Source organism: Felis catus, chromosome B1 (genome assembly GCF_018350175.1).
Source record: "Felis catus isolate Fca126 chromosome B1, F.catus_Fca126_mat1.0, whole genome shotgun sequence".
NCBI lineage: Eukaryota > Metazoa > Chordata > Mammalia > Carnivora > Felidae > Felis > Felis catus.
Window position 1 is genome coordinate 147081528 of NC_058371.1, and position 16420 is coordinate 147097947.

Sequence of the window (16420 nt, forward strand, 5' to 3'; positions counted from 1 at the left end):
CCTGGTAACTTTCCATGTCCCTTGAACTCACTGACCCCACATACTCTAATTGTACCCCAATTTTTTTGTTTAGTTCCTTTACCCAATTCTGCTATATTCACAGCATTTTGATTGGGACTGCAGAAGACCCATTGCTCAAATTCAGAAGATTAACATATGTAGACTAGTGAATGTTCCAATTCATAAAGAGCCTTCAATTTACATAGGTCAACTTTCTGTCAAGTAGTAGGAAATTGATATTCTTAAAAATACTGTGGTAGTGTTTTCATTTTCTAAATATTTTCCAGCATGTCAAAATACAATGAATTTTTTGCATGCTGTCCTTGTAACTAATCTTGTTAAAGAATGCATGTACAATAAGTTATGTATAGATTAATTTATTACCAATTCATATCTTCTTTGAATACTAATTTCTTCTGTTTCATATATCATTCCTTTATTTCACTTTTATTTATTGTGCTGGTTATCAGTGCATTATTGAGTAGAAAAAGGTGTACCAAACATTCTTGTCTCATTCTTGAGGTCAGAAGGAAAGCTTTGTGTACGGTTATTATGTCTTTCTTAAATGTTTGGTATAATTCTCAATAGGACTCCTGAATCATATTCTTAGGGAGGTTTTTTAATTTTGGATTTTTAAAATAATTACTAGAAAACTCAGATTTTATTTTATTCTTATGTGAGCTTTGATCATTTATATGGAGGCTTTATACATATTTTGGCATTTTCTATTTAAATTCATTGGCAAAAAATTGTTATAACTACTTCTTGTATTAATCCAAATTCTATAGGTTTTGCAGTTATCTCCCTTTTTCTTCCCGATATTTGTAATTAACACTGTCTTTTTCATGAATTTGGTTTTTAAGTGTTTCTTCATAAAAACAACTCTGCCTGCTCTTAGGGACATGCTTAAGAAGGCATTGTTATTTTATCATTTAGCCCTTGGTTTCCTAGATTTTCATTGCTACAAAGATCATTATATTTATAGTCCTCATAAAACAAGGAGAAATTTCTTACTGAAACTTTGATTTATTAACTCACACAGCATATTCTTACAACTGAGAAATTTGCCTTAAACATAATTTTTAATAACATCCACATGCTTTGACCTAAATATCTATTATTCTCTGTAAGCTTTGGCTCAGATTTCCTTCCTTCATGAGGATAAAGTTATCTGGCGGAAAAATGAGAATTGGGGTTGTATTTGTCATGACATGTTAAATTATGTTATCATAACAAACCTCAAAATCCTAATGGCTTAAAATAACAGGTTTTTTTCTTGGTCATGGTATAGATCCTTTGCCGGTCAGGAGGGGGCTCTGTTGCTCGCTCTTACTCAAACCAATGGCCTGGTCATTTGGAAAGCTGTTGTTTATCGCGTAAGATGGGAAAGGAATGTTTCCATTTACAAATAAATGATCTGACTCCATAAGAGCATGGGCATGCATCACTTCTGATTAAAACTCATTGTTCAGACTTTATCACACATGACCTTAGCTGACCAAAGGTACACAAAGTGAAATACTCCCATATGCTTAGAAGTGAATGGAATTAAAATTATCTGGTAAGTAGCACTTATTGGTTCAGAAAGATCCACTTTTGTTTCCACTGAGAATAATGTTCTTACCAATTAGCATTAAATGTCTATATTTATGACTTTTTTAAGTGTTCTGCACATAGGAGTACAAGAGATATGGGACTTAAAAACCACTGTTATCAGCAATTATTTCTGTGTCAGTTATCAGTGATGTATATACTTTCGTCTTTGCTTATGTGTTTTTCCAGAATTTTTTTAGTATTCGTTTTTTAAAAATAAAGTTAAAACACAAAAAGAGACTAAATTGACCTTGAAATCAAGTGTTCCATTTTTCTGCATACTTCTCCATTTTTCTCCTTTCAACATCCCGACTTCAGTCAATTTGAACCACCAAGGTACATGTGGAGTGGAGAAAACCCTCAAGATAGATTGAAAAGCAATCACTGGTCAAGGCAGATATTAAAAATTCACTGTTACACTTCATCCACCATTACATATAATATTAAAAACAAAGTAGTTTGCTCTGTTTCATGTACACAGAAGGAATTGATAATTGAAATGTTATTGATACAAACTCAGGAGAAACATCACACATCACAAATGTAATTAATTCACAGTAAAATTTGAGAACTAAGAAATCAAGTTGTATTGAATGTGAATAGAAATTCAATGTTATCTACCAACTGCTGTTTAATGATCGTTAACACCATTATAGACTTATTAAAATTTGTGTTTATACATTGGGCCTCTTATACTGACTGAGCTCTAAGTAGTAGGCTTTTCACTCACCCAAATGCACATTGTGAGAGATGACTTTGGAGACTGTGACGATTTTAAATATATGAGCCTCTTAAGAAGAGTCCTATTCTGAAATACACTCTGCATTAATTTAATAGAAAATGATATACCTCTCATTTATTTTATTTGAGAGATAGAGCGAGTGGGGGAGAGGGGCAGAGAGAGAGAGAATGAATATCTTAAGCAGCTCCATGCTCAGCGCAAAGCCCTTATGTGGGGCTCAAACCCATGACCCTGGCGTCATGACCTGAGCCAAAACCAAGAGTTGGGCCCTCAACCAACCCAGGCAACCCCTTAAAGTTTTTAAATTTAAAAATATAAAACTTCTGCACTTACATAATTTTATCAAACTTCATTAAATTCTACACCCCTGACAAAAATTTCCAAATATCCATCTAAACTTTTGACAAAATCAGCTGGAATTAAGGTCTGTTAAATCAGTTGGTAAGACTAGCCTTAACCTCTATTAAGTTCCTTTAGTTATTCTGTGTGTGTGTGTGTGGCTGGGTGGGTGTGTGTATGAATGAAAAAGAATTTGAGTTTACTTATGAGACTAAAATTTTTAACTGCTGGTTGGGGGTGCATGGACTTTCCCACCCATGGTCTCTATGATGACATCAAACAGATCTGGATTCAAGTCCTCCAGCTGTATAACTTACAAGCTAGAAAAATTTACTTAACCTTGAAGTTCTGTAAAAGGCAAGATAGCTAATCTGCTTCATTAACATGAAAATGTTAACACAAAATATCTAACAATTTTCATGGCAGTTAGAATAGACTAAGCACTCAATAACTTTTATGTATATACTACCAACAAAAATAAGCATTTTTATTATTAAGCTGTAAAATGTTCTTGTTGGCTTCTGTGAAGCAAAGAAGATATGCATATTTTTCAGTCTGTTAATATTTATCTTGATAAAAGCCCAAGATTTAGAAATTTCAAGTTGCTTTTTCAGAGAAAGTGGTTTTCTACTGGATAGCATTAGCTTTTTTTTAAGAGGGTTAAATTTTGATTGGCTTTCCCTAACCCATTTCTGGTGAATCAGGATGTCTACAACATTTCCCTATTTTAAACTGTATTTGTTAAATATCTGCAGCAATAGCTTATAAGGACATTTTTAAGGCACATGCAAGCAACTTTATGAACTTTGGTTGCACACAGAAGAAAAGCTAAAATCCACTACTACTGACCAGGTCAGACTGGTCCTTAACTAGAATGTTCAAAAGTGATTTAGAGTTTCTAAAGAAATGCTGGATTTTAATCATAAATCCATTATTATTGTCTCTTTTGTTGCACTCACCCACCAGAAATGTGTTTTTCTTCTCCTTGACCTAGTTTCTGGAAATTAAATTGAATATTCTCCGTATCAATGGACCCCATGAAAACTTCTAGAATCAGAGCCTCTCAGTAATCCTGCTGTTGATTAAATCAAATCAGAGCATATCTCTCCACCATGTGCTGACATTGACAGACAGGATGGCAATTATCTGTAGTAACTGCCTGTCAACTATAATTGGAAGAATTAGAAATTAAAACTATATGCGTTTTATACTGCTTAGATTATGATATCATTCACAGCTTTGCTCAATTTTTATTCCTAGTTAAAAATAAATACGATTCAGGTTTATCCAATCCCCAACAAATTACAGAGCACTTAAATTGAACATAGTATAGGCTCTGTGACTACAAAAAGGAATGGAACCACAATTCCTGCCTTGGAGTCACTCACGGCATCATGGCATGGATTGAACAAAATGGAAAAAGTGATCATAGAATGTTTTCCAATGCAAATCACATTGTAAACCTATAAATAACCTAATGCTTCCCCTTGAATCCCATCAGTGATAAAATAGTGAAGAGTGTCAGAAAAAAATAATTGTTGATAATTGCTATATGCTAAGACCATGCTAAGTGTTTAAATATTTCATTAAACAGTTATAACAACATTGCAAGACAGAGATAATTCTTATTTGATAAAGAAATTTTCTTATTTAATAAATGAGGCAACTAATACTCAGGATTCAGTAGCTTACTCAAGATCACAAAGCTAGTAAGTGGTAAATTGAAAACATGAATTGAAGGTATGATGTAGTAATGAAATAAGAAATTAGGTTACAACCTCTGCAACCATGCATGGGGACAAAGGAAGAGTGGAAATAAGCCACCAATGTAATCCCCCAAAGCATGGTAGTCATCTCATTTTCTCTATCAAGCACCTAGATCACTGAATTATAACTTTCTGATTTACTTTTCTTCTTCACTAGATCATGAGCTCAGTGAAAGCAAAGACAGGGTCATGTTCATCTTTGTAATTTTTTTTGCCTTGAATTCTGCTCACTAAATGACTTCTGAATAATATTTGAACTACTTAAGCATTTCTTCTTCTATACAAGAGCTATCTTTTGATATTTCAAAGCAACCACTTGAAGGAGGCATGTAAGTTTCAGAGGCCAATTCTTGGGTCACAATTCTATTCTGCTGTAACACTTAAATGTGTACTTGAAATGCAACATAGAAGTTCCATCTTTCAGTAAAAGAAATATCTTGCTGAAATATGACAAGATTCAAGTTCATTTTTTATTTTTATATTTATTGCATGCAACAGTCACTATTATGCTACCAGTTCCCTCAAAAGTTCACCATATTAAAAATTCCTATTAAAGCTTTACATATTCATTAGTCAAATGAAGACTGATACATTGTTCTCATTCTCAATTCTCCCCAATACCTTTTGTATTATAGAAATAATTAGATACCGATATCTTTAGGAAGATTTTCTCATAGCAAGGATTTTAATATGTCAAAGACATAGAATTCAAGGAGATGTCTCTTCAGTTTCCTATAGTTCTACATGTTTTAATTAGTCCCACTCGTGGATTTGAATCTATTCATAAATTAAGGGGATTTTTATTGAGCTATTTCTGTAGATGGAGAAGAAGAAAAAGACATTCTCCTGCCTTAAATAAGTTCACAATAGAGTTATAGAAGCCAACAAACTAAAAAAATGAGTTTTTAAAAAAGAACTCATGATTTTTTTTAAAAAAAGTATGTGAATAAAAGATAAACAGAAGAGAGAGTCTCAAACTTGAAAGGGATTTTAGGGAGACTCCAAAAAACAATTAAGCTGGGTCTTGGAGGATAAATAGGAATACGACAGGTAGCTAAAGGGGTAAAGATATTCTAAGTAAAAGGATCACAATGCACAAAGGCACAGAAAGCGTGGTGAAGAAAACCATGAGACAAAAGGAAAATGAGATTTTTTAAAATTTTTTTAACATTTATATATTTTTGAGACAGAGAGAGACAGAGCATGAATGGGGGAGGGTCAGAGAGAGAGGGAGATACAGAATCCGAAACAGGCTCCAGGCTCTGAGCAGTCAGCACAGAGCCCGACGTGGGGCTCGAACTCACGGACCGCAAGATCATGACCTGAGCCAAAGTCGGACACCTAACTGACTGAGCCACCCAAGCGCCCCGGAAAATGAGATTTTAAGCCATTCTGAGCAGGTGACTTCCTTTGGGATCAGGTCTTAATCATTCTTTGCACATAAGAAATAGGTATTTTTCTTATTTTGAATATTAAAATTTATAAACAAAGGAAAATTAGATTTATAAACAAAGGAAAGCTACAAAGATATGGATACCAAAGTCTTCCTATATTCCATGATTTGAACAGGGATAAACAAGTGACGCCTGTAGAATGGACATGTCTGCTGATTTAGAGACTCAACTCTGCCAAACCACTTTGAACCACTCCATCAGTGCCTCAACTAACAGATGGACCACTGTTCCTGCCAAGATCTCTTATTCTCCCTTCCACTTCAAAAGTTGTACTAACAATCTAAAGTGAATTTACCAAATAGGCAAGACTTCTCTCTGTAGTGTTCAAAATTACACTGTATGTTCTGATGTGGTCACATAAATCAATTCATTTAATAAATCTGTGCTTGACTCTACAGCCATGGACCATGGTAACACTTATAGGTTATTAGGGGTTATAGATAACTAAACAAGAATTCACTGTACCATGTGACAGTACTAGAGGAGTTTTGAGAAGCTAGAAACACTTCCCAGAGGAAGTCTTACCTAAACTAGGACCTGAAGAACATATAGTTATAGATCAGTTAGAAGAGATGTGTAGAGAACAAGAAATAAACAAGGTTACCAGGTTAGTGAGAAGGTATTCAAACCATTGACTCTATGTTAAATTAGAGAATTCATCCAGTTGATTTTAAAATGTTTTAATAGTCTGGCTTCACTTTGAAATAACTCTATTCAAGCACTTGGATAGGCATTAGCGGTCTACAGTGGAGGACACTAGCCTTCTAGACACAAGTACAAATGCATCATAGAATGACAACAGCACTAAGAGATTCATGTTACGGGTCAAGGTTGTCCTAAACATTAAGTCTCTTATGAAGAGGCAGATTCATTGACCTTCAGAGTATGAGTCACAGTCTTCCTGATTTAAGTGTCTTACTGACCACGTGGAGAAAGGAAAGGGCACAAAAGTGCACTCAGGACTAGATTTAACAAAATAAGCAATACTAAAAAAAAAAAAATCTAACTTGGTAGTTTAGGACTAAAATTCTTTTTTGACTATTCTTTTGGATAATTCCCTAAGTCACAGAGAAGTAGAGTGACAATATAATTTGACATCTGAACCAGCACTATGTTGTCAGTTAGAGATGATATTATTAATTAGGATGGGAAAACAAGAGGGCAGTGGGGAAGTCTTGGGCAAACCAGGGCATGTGGTCTCCTAGGGAAAAGAAGAATTATTTGCAATGAATATATGATGCCAAAGACTTCAGAATTCACAGATGGTGTTTTAACTAGAATTAAAGGTTACCTAAAATCATGTATTTAAAAATCTTCGTAGACTGCACCCGTTACTATACCAAGACACTACCTAATTCCACTACAAATGTATCAATGTTAAAGGTTTAATGAAGTATACCATTTCCAAGATATATTTTAGTCCCCTATTTTTTCAGGGAAAAAAAAAGGTTATTCTAACTTAATTTCATGAAAAGTAAAAATGATTATGTTCAAAATGCATCACATTAAGACAAGTGCAATTACTTTGTTAGATTTGTAAATATTTAATGATCCCCTTATACATAACATCTCTACACTGCATTTTAGTTGACATTATTTAAAATATTAATATAGATTATGCATATATTATAATCGAACATTACATATGCTTACAAATTAACTACATGTTTAATTTGTTTTGATATAACTTTATGAAGCATGCTGGGTTTTAAATTCCATTTGCATTTTCAATGTCCAGCATATAGCTATCAAAGTTAAACAAGTCTTTGTTATAATGAATCCCATGTTTTAAGTATGTTTAATGCTTAGTTCCATTACTATAATCTGATTAAAGCCAGGGCAAATCAGCCTGGGGTACCATTTGCAATAGCTCTAAAGCACAATTTCATTGGTGCAGCCGCTCTGGAAAGCAGTGTGGAGGTTCCTCAGAAAATTAAAAATAGACCTACCCTATGACCCAGCAATAGCACTGCTAGGAATTTATCCAAGAGATACAGGAGTACTGATGCATAGGGGCACTTGTACCCCAATGTTTATAGCAGCACTCTCAACAATAGCCAAATTATGGAAAGAGCCTAAATGTCCATCAACTGATGAATGGATAAAGAAATTGTGGTTTATATACACAATGGAATACTACGTGGCAATGAGAAAGAATGAAATATGGCCTTTTGTAGCAATGTGGATGGAACTGGAGAGTGTGATGCTAAGTAAAACCATACAGAGAAAGACAGATACCATATGGTTTCACTCTTATGTGGATCCTAAGAAACTTAACAGAAACCCATGGGGGAAGGGAAGGAAAAAAAAAAAAGAGGTTAGAGTGGAAGAGAGCCAAAACATAAGAGACTGTTAAAAAACTGAGAACAAACTGAGGGTTGATGGGGGTTGGCAGGGAGGGGAGGATGGGTGATGGGTATTGAGGAGGGCACCTTTTGGGATGAGCACTGGGTGTTGTATGGAAACCAATTTGACAATAAATTTCATATATTAAAAAAATAATAAAGCACAATTTCATTTTTCCAATAAATAGGCTTTCTCTTTTATCAAAGAATACTTATAAATAATTTAGAAACTTGAAAAGCACTAATCAGTTTATAAAGATAACTATAAGTTCCGTCCCACCCATCCTCATTTTCCAAGACCTTTAGCCCGAAGCAACTATTGTAGGTGTTTCTTCCAGTAGTTACCTGTATGTTTTTAACAAGGTGCAAGCTGTTTTCTTTTTTAAATTTTACACATTTGCTGACCTCCTGCAAAGCAAAATTTTATTCTATTACCATTAATATGCCTATACTACCCTCGTCCCCACTCCCAATATACTGTAGGCATATCAAATATTGAAACCAGAATTTTAAGTATGCAAATATTGCTTCTTGAAGGCTCACAGAGTATACTAGAATTGTTCCTCCTTAGATTCTGTGGCTTAACTCTAACATGCCTCTAAACAAGGTCCAAGACATTGATCAGCTTACTACTTTTGAGAAATACCTCTGGGAATTCTCATATCTTTGTATGCAAAATACCTTGTATCCTGCTCTAATCACAACCAATTTGTTCTCTAGATCTATAGCACAGATACAGTCCTGGGAGAGCTCTTTACTTTTTGGGCATTCTCTGTTTCTTCTGAGATTTGGTTTCTAATATCCGTCTTTACTTCTGTCTTGCAATATTCCCTTGTTTTGGAAGAGCAGTAGCTTTCCCAATAAAAGGTTGCATATTTTTGAAGACAAAGTTTATTCTACCCTCACAGTTGATTGGGAGTTTGCCTATTCCCTCAGCATCTTATTGTGTCATGGATGCACTACTTTCTCTTAACTCTATGAGGATATTAATTAAATGGTTTGTTTTACTTCCTGCACCATCATGGACTTCTCCAAGATACTTTATGTTATTGCGGTATTTTGGTGAATTCTCCAAATTAAAGCTCTTTGATAGGGATAGGGAAAAATTTGTTATAAGACGGTTGACAGGACTGATAGGGAAATTCCAGTTCCCCACCAAAGACCCCACTCCCCTTCCAGGTTCTTCTTCCTACCCCACTAGCTGCAGGTGCCAAATTCCTACTAATGTGGAATGTGGAAGTAACAGACTATAAATTGATCCCTCTGCTTATGCTTGGGACTCTGATCTCTGGAGAGTGATGTCTTCTGATTCCCCGCCCCCCACATGAAATAAACCTCTTGCCTTCCAGGATCTCCGAGTGTTGTTGGGTTCTTACACCAGGTGATTCAGACCAGTTCTGTAGGTTCTGTAACACTAACATGTTTGTTCATATTTGGGTTTTTTTTTGCTTTTTTTTTAAAGAGAAAATTATTTTAAGGAGAGAGTTCAAGTGGGGGAGGGGCAGAGGGAGATCTTAAAGCAGGTGGAGCCCAATGCAGGGCTCAATCCTATGACCCTCAGATCATGATCTGAGCTGAAATCAAGAGTCGTATGCCCAATTGACTGAATCAACAAGGCACCCCTGTTTGTTCATATATGAATGAAGCTCTACAAAGCCTGATTCAGAATTTGTGTCATGCATGGACTTGTGGACTGGTAGAATTTTCTATAGTGTACCTGAAGCACAAGATGGCTATTTTTTTTCTAATGTTTATTTATTTTTGACAGAGAGAGACAGAGCATGAGTGGGGGAGGGGCAGAGAGAGAGAGGGAGACACAGAATCTGAACACACTCCAGGCTCTGAGCTGTCAGCACAGAGCCCAACGCGGGGCTTGAACTCACGGACAGGGAGATCATGACCTGAGCCGAAGTCGGACACTCAACCGACTGAGCCACCCAGATGCCCCTCAAGATGACTGTTTTCTTAAAGTCTCCCAAATGTCAGTATTTATAGGTTCTTCCTTTGGGACAGGTGGTTTCTTCAGAAAGAAATATTTTACTTCCTGTTTGGGTGACATAAGAAAGTTTTCCAGCATTCTATAAGCCAAGTGGACAGCCTAGCGGAAGCATTTTGTGTGATAATGGTGAGGGAGATTGTGAATTCATTCTACGTTACAGAAACTTTTATTTAATCCTCCTGATTTAAGTAAAACACAGTAAAACTATTCTCCATTGTGCTGATATATAAACCGAGAAACTTACTCTTGAGAACAAATCTTTCTTCTTCAGTGACAGAGAAGGTGAATTCAACTGGCTATGAGGGCTTAAGAAGAGAATCAGTCATTATAATTATTGCTTCCTTAGTACTTCTCAAAGACCCGTGAAAGTTTGAACAATGATATGACCAAGGCTATTAGTACTCCATCCCAGGGCCAGCCAACATGTAATTCAGTTCCAAAATTTGATTTTATTTTAGAGTTCTTAGAGTTTGCTCCTAGAACCATCCTCACCAGCATCTGCTATAGGTTGGATTCCCTGAGATTCTGAGACAGAAATTTGCAGGTGATTGCAGAGATAGGAAGAGGAAAAGAAGGGATGTGATTTCAGGAACAGCACCTATAAGGATGTGACAGCAGCAAAATAGAATGAAGGCAAAGGTGAACTCCAATGCAGCTTCAATTGAGACTTTAGCCATCTCACAGGGAATTCTTGATCCTGGGATGCCCTTCAGATATTCTGATTAGAGGTAAGAAGCCTAGGTCTTTATGCCCCTATGTTGGCCTGTTATTGGATGCAAGCTGTTGTCCACAAGGAGGCCTTATCCTTAAGTGATGTTCCTCCCTTTGGCCATGGCAGTTCCTGGTTGTTAGCAAGCAATACTCTGAGCAGTGGGAGGAAATAAATATCTTGGTCCAAAAGAGGGGATCAGAGTAATGCACAACACCCACAGTATGCAGTTCAGCTGGACACTTCTGCATTGCACTGTTACCTGGCCCTGCCAATCCACCTGCAAGTACCTCTCAGTTCCAATCCACAATTAGGCTTGGACCAAGGAAATATACACCTTTCCACACCACTGGCAATCACATAGATCTGTTGCCATGACCACCCTCCCTCCTTCCTTTAATATGAAACACAAAGCCATCATCTTTTCTCTGTAGGTAGGGGTTGGACACTGGCCTATGTAAACCTCAAACTCCAGACCCTCAAGTAAAACTATGTTCATGGTGACCTCAACTCTGGGTGCCCCTCATTTGGATTAAGGTTGGAAAATTCCTTTAAAAAATTCCTCACACATTGTTTTCCTATCGAGTAGACCAATGATAGTGACAGAAGGGAAGAGGAGTATTTAGAAATCATTCAGCAAGTCTGACAGTATACATAGCATTTCTTTTTCAACTGATGGACCCTCAATTTTCACCATCATCACATTAAATATCTTGTTATATTCTGAGTCCAATTAAGTCTGCAATTTCTACTGCTTCAAACTCTCTGCCATAAAAGTTTCTTTGAGGAATATTTGAACTATCTGCATGAAAGTGGACACAGCTCTTTACATCTTTACTGTAAATGAAGATGCAACTGCTTTTTGATATAAATAATATTTGGAATTACTGAAATTTTTCATATTAACATTAAAAGACCTAATTATGGAGTATCCCACAAATGTTGTTTTTCTGAGGTTTGTTTACCTTTATATTTTCAGATAGTTGCATTTGTCTATCTTCTTTGAGTCAATAGGCTTCAGCGAATATTTTCCAAAATCAAATAACTTAAGATCAAAAATTAATTAGGTAACAATGACAGAAACTAGACTCTATAGTAATAAAAGTGCTCGGGATTCACATGAGGATATGACTAAGTATGGAGTCAAATATTAGGAATAACCTGTCCTTGTTGATCATTTATGTTGTTTGTGAACTACACTATATTAATTTCTCACAGCTATATTTGTATATTTTCACTCTGGAACAGGAAATGTTCTAAATTATTTATATGTATTAATGCTTTTAATCCATAATAGGCCAGCAATTTGTCATGTCTCTTGTTTAAACTATAAGACCTATTACATTTCAATACCCTAAACCTCTCCTGGAGTATGGAGAAACAATGGCTAAAGTAATTCCACTCTATCACATCATTCCCAAGTTTATTAAGCTAGCATGAATCCAAATTAAGGGACTAAAAGTGATAAATTTCAATGTATCTTTAAGACAAAAAATGAGATGATCCATTAATCTGGAAGAGTTGTTATCCAATACATTGTTTCCACTGTCTAGTGAATCAGATAGGACATGCTGTATGACCTGAATTGGATTTTGATATCCTCTCATAACTTTCTGCTCACAGTAAATTATATAAAATATGGTAGAAGTGCTGTATTTTATTAAAAGTTATAACTGAATAGTAAAACGAAAATCAAATTAATAAAGCTGAGAAAGAAAAAAATACAACCTGGTAAAGAAGAAAAATAGAACTGTATATTCATCAAGTTACCAGAAAGCATTGGATAAAATTCTACTAACATCCTTAATAAAAACTCTAAGTAGATACACATAAAATAGCAGGCATAAAAATAACCTGTGAATTTCCGTTTTACTTCTCCTTTTAAATCATAGTGCCCTCTCATCTTCTTCAAGTTTCTAAATGAATTTTCCCCTAAATGAACCATCTCTTTCATACTACTCTCTCAGCGGGAAATTGGGAAGAGCTTTTATGCTTTACATAAAGGTGCTCTGGATTTCCTTTAAATGAGAGAAATAAATCTTTAGCAATTAGGTGATTCAAGTTTAAGCATTCATGTGGATTGGCATCAATTAAATGTTGGCAAGGTCAACGCAAATACTGAAAGTGTAATAAAACTGGTGAGGGTCTGGTGATTAAATAAGCAGTGGGTGATTAGTCACATTAACAGCCATTGGCTATACTTTCATCCTGCTTAAGAAGAATTACAAAACACAACATCACATACATGTAGTTCTGGAAAGAAATTGGTTGTTTTGCACCTAAAAGTTCCAGGCCAAAATGATATCTTGAAAATGAAAGGTCTGAGAAGGTAAAGTCCTGTCCCCTATGTTCCTCAGACTCAAGCATGACAGATCATCCATCAGGAAGGCCGATTCCCATCTAACAATGGCCCATCTATTCTTCAAAACAGTACGAGGAAAGAACATGAGCTCACACAAACTTTGCTTAAATTTTGGTTCCAATACATATTTGATGTGTATATTTTAGCATTTAGGCAAGCTCTATGCATCTGTTTTCTTATCAGTAAAATGTACATATTTATATTTACCTGGCAGAGCTATCATAACATTAGTAATAAAGAATATAAATTACTAAGTACAATGCTTGAGACAAAGGTGTTAGTATTTCTAGTTGAAAACAAGAGAATTATATTATGTACATAAATAATATAACTAAGGTTCTACACTGGAAGAAACAATAGCTATTATTTTTAGATAAAACATATGAGGTTTCAAACTGAGAAATAGTATTGAAAAAGTCCATTTCTGCCAGTGGATAATTACTAATATTACAAGAGTCAATAATTATAGACTACTCACCATATGCTGGGTAATGTCTGAAGTACTTTATATTAATCAGCTCATTTAATCCTCACAACTTCTTATGTGGTAATTACTTCTCTCAACACTACAGATCAAAAAACAGGCACAGAGTAGTTTAGTAGTAGGCATCAGAAGTCTGGCTCCAGAGGTCTCATTTCTAAGTACTATACCACGTTATCTTCCATGATTTGACCCAAATGATACAAACAGATCATAAAAATGTAAAGCTAGAATTTCCTTAGAACATAATTTCCATGTCATTTTAGGTAGAAGAAAATATGAACTTAGAGAAAATTCTACAGCTTACATAATTGCTATGTAAAAATTAATATTAAAATGTCTTCTGAAAGTAATGAAATCTATCTCAAAGAGATACTTACACACCCACATTCATTGAAGTTTTATTTACAATGGACAAAATACGGAAACAAGTAAGTGTCCATCCAGGAATGAATGCATAGAGATAGGAGATAGACACACACACACACACACACACACACACACACATTATGCAGTCATAAAAAAAGGAAATTTTGTGACATGGATAGAGCTTGAAGACATTATGCTTAGTCAGATAAGTAAGACAGAGAAAGAGATACTTTATGTTCTCACTCCTATGTGAAATATTAAAAAGCTGAACTCATAGAAACAGAAAATGCTGGTTGCCATTAACTGGGGAAAATGGAGAGAGATTTGTCAAAGAGCACAAATTTCCACCTCTAAGATTAAGCTCCAGAGATCTAATGTACACAGTCTAATGACTATGATTAAGAGTACTGTATTATATACTTGAAAGCTGTTAAGAGAGTAAACATCATCACCACACACAAATAGTAATTTTGTGAGGGGATGGAGGTGTTCAGCCTTACTGTAGTAATCATTTCACAACATATACATGGATCAAATCATCACATTGTACATCTTAAACTTACATAACTATATGTTAGTAATATGTCAGCAAAGCAGTTAAGAAAAGGTCTTCTGAAGAAGCTGCCTTTAAAGTTTGTAAGAAACTGTAGTTCTTTCAAAAGGTTACCAATAGACATTTTTAGGTGTACTCTGCTTCAGCCTGTCAAGAAAAGCATCAGGCGTGAAAATGAAGAATTTGAAACTGATTTTACTTTATTTAGGTTATCTTTAATTGTTCAAGAAAACAGAAAAATTGGTTGTTATCCAAACTTTAAGTACTATTATTCTTCATGAAATTTGAGTTTTGGTTTGTCATTTTAGCATTCACTTTTCTAAATTATGTATTACATTACATTCCTGGTTGCTTTCCTTTTGATTGCTTATCATTTGTTATTTTTTCTGTCCTTCTCATTTTTTTTAAGGAAGAAGTGCACCTGCTTTCTTTCTTTCTTTCATTCATTCATTCATTCATTCATTCATTTATTTATTTATTTTTGGGACAGAGAGAGACAGAGCATGAACGGGGGAGGGGCAGAGAGAGAGGGAGACACAGAATTGGAAACAGGCTCCAGGCTCCGAGCCATCAGCCCAGAGCCTGACGCGGGGCTCGAACTCACGGACCGCGAGATCGTGACCTGGCTGAAGTCGGACGCTTAACCGACTGCGCCACCCAGGCGCCCCACACCTGCTTTCTTTTAAGAGCCAAGCTACTATCTGCTATTTTGGTTCTACTATAGATGAGTTTTCATTTCTAATTCTAAAGGACATATTTTCTGACAAAAGCCAATTTCTGAGAAATGAAGAATTGACATTTTTTAGCTTAATTTTATCATATCATAGGACATATTCCTTTTTGCTTGTTATCTGTTCACAGACTAAATCCTTAAGAATTTCATGTGTATATTACTTTATAGGTCTCAAAATACTTAGCCTCTCTTTATAATTTTATGGCTTATGACCAATTTGGGTAAAATTTGTAATTTCTCAAAACTTGACATGTGATGAAATATAAACATGGAAAAACAAAAAAGTATTTAAAAATTTTTGAGTTAGCATTTTTCTGAGACTTTTAGAACAGAAAACTAGGAGCTAGACCATTACACATTTTAAGTTGTGGATTCTTGGGTGCCATGTTGTATTGTCTACCTAAAACCAGGTCAAAATTCCATTAATGGGGACTAAGGGAGGGTTCCAAAATTATCTGCTAAATTGTGATCAGCTTATTCTAAAGAGCAGATCGTCATTTACATATCTCTGAGTAACGGCAGACTCTGAGTACAGATTGTTAGGAGTGTTAGGGCATTAAGATGCAGCCCAAGGAAGTACTGGTAAAGAAGGGAGGGGGGTCAGACAGGGAAAAGAAAGAGACAAAGCCATTTTGCAAAGGCAAGCAAAGTCTCACAGACGGTAACTTTGTGTCAGATCCCACAGTGGTCCTGGAATATTTGCACATCACACTTCAGAGTTGCCTAGTGTAGGAAGGAAGTTTAAGATTCTCAATTCCCATTTAGAAAGAGAAACATGTGGAAAAAAATCACTCTATTTAAATGGAAAGAAACTAAACATTAAAGGATAAAAATTGCCACATCCTTTCAACATTATGTCTTCATTCTCATATATTCCCATAACTGACCAAAATCACATGTATTTCCTTCTTTGATATCCCATATATTCAATTTTCTTGTCTATTAAACTATAAAAAATGTATAACTAAGAATATA

The 16420-nt window shown here is 35.3% G+C and overlaps 1 protein-coding gene across 8 annotated transcripts in view; it reads right to left on the bottom strand.

Annotated features, from left to right (window-relative positions):
- The window catches only part of NPFFR2 (neuropeptide FF receptor 2), a 364459-nt gene that overhangs the window by 198351 nt on the left and 149688 nt on the right, over positions 1-16420 (bottom strand). For 5 of the 8 annotated variants that reach the window (XM_045056236.1, XM_045056240.1, XM_045056235.1 and 2 more), the window contains one exon: positions 13788-13875. The exons of 1 other annotated variant lie outside the window; for it this stretch is intronic. The gene's annotated coding sequence lies outside the window, so the exon portion shown is untranslated. Of the gene's footprint in view, positions 1-6558; positions 7096-8584; positions 8648-10482; positions 10544-13787; positions 13876-16420 lie in introns of those variants that run through there. 2 more of the 8 variants (XR_006597017.1, XR_006597016.1) reach the window with 2 other exon arrangements.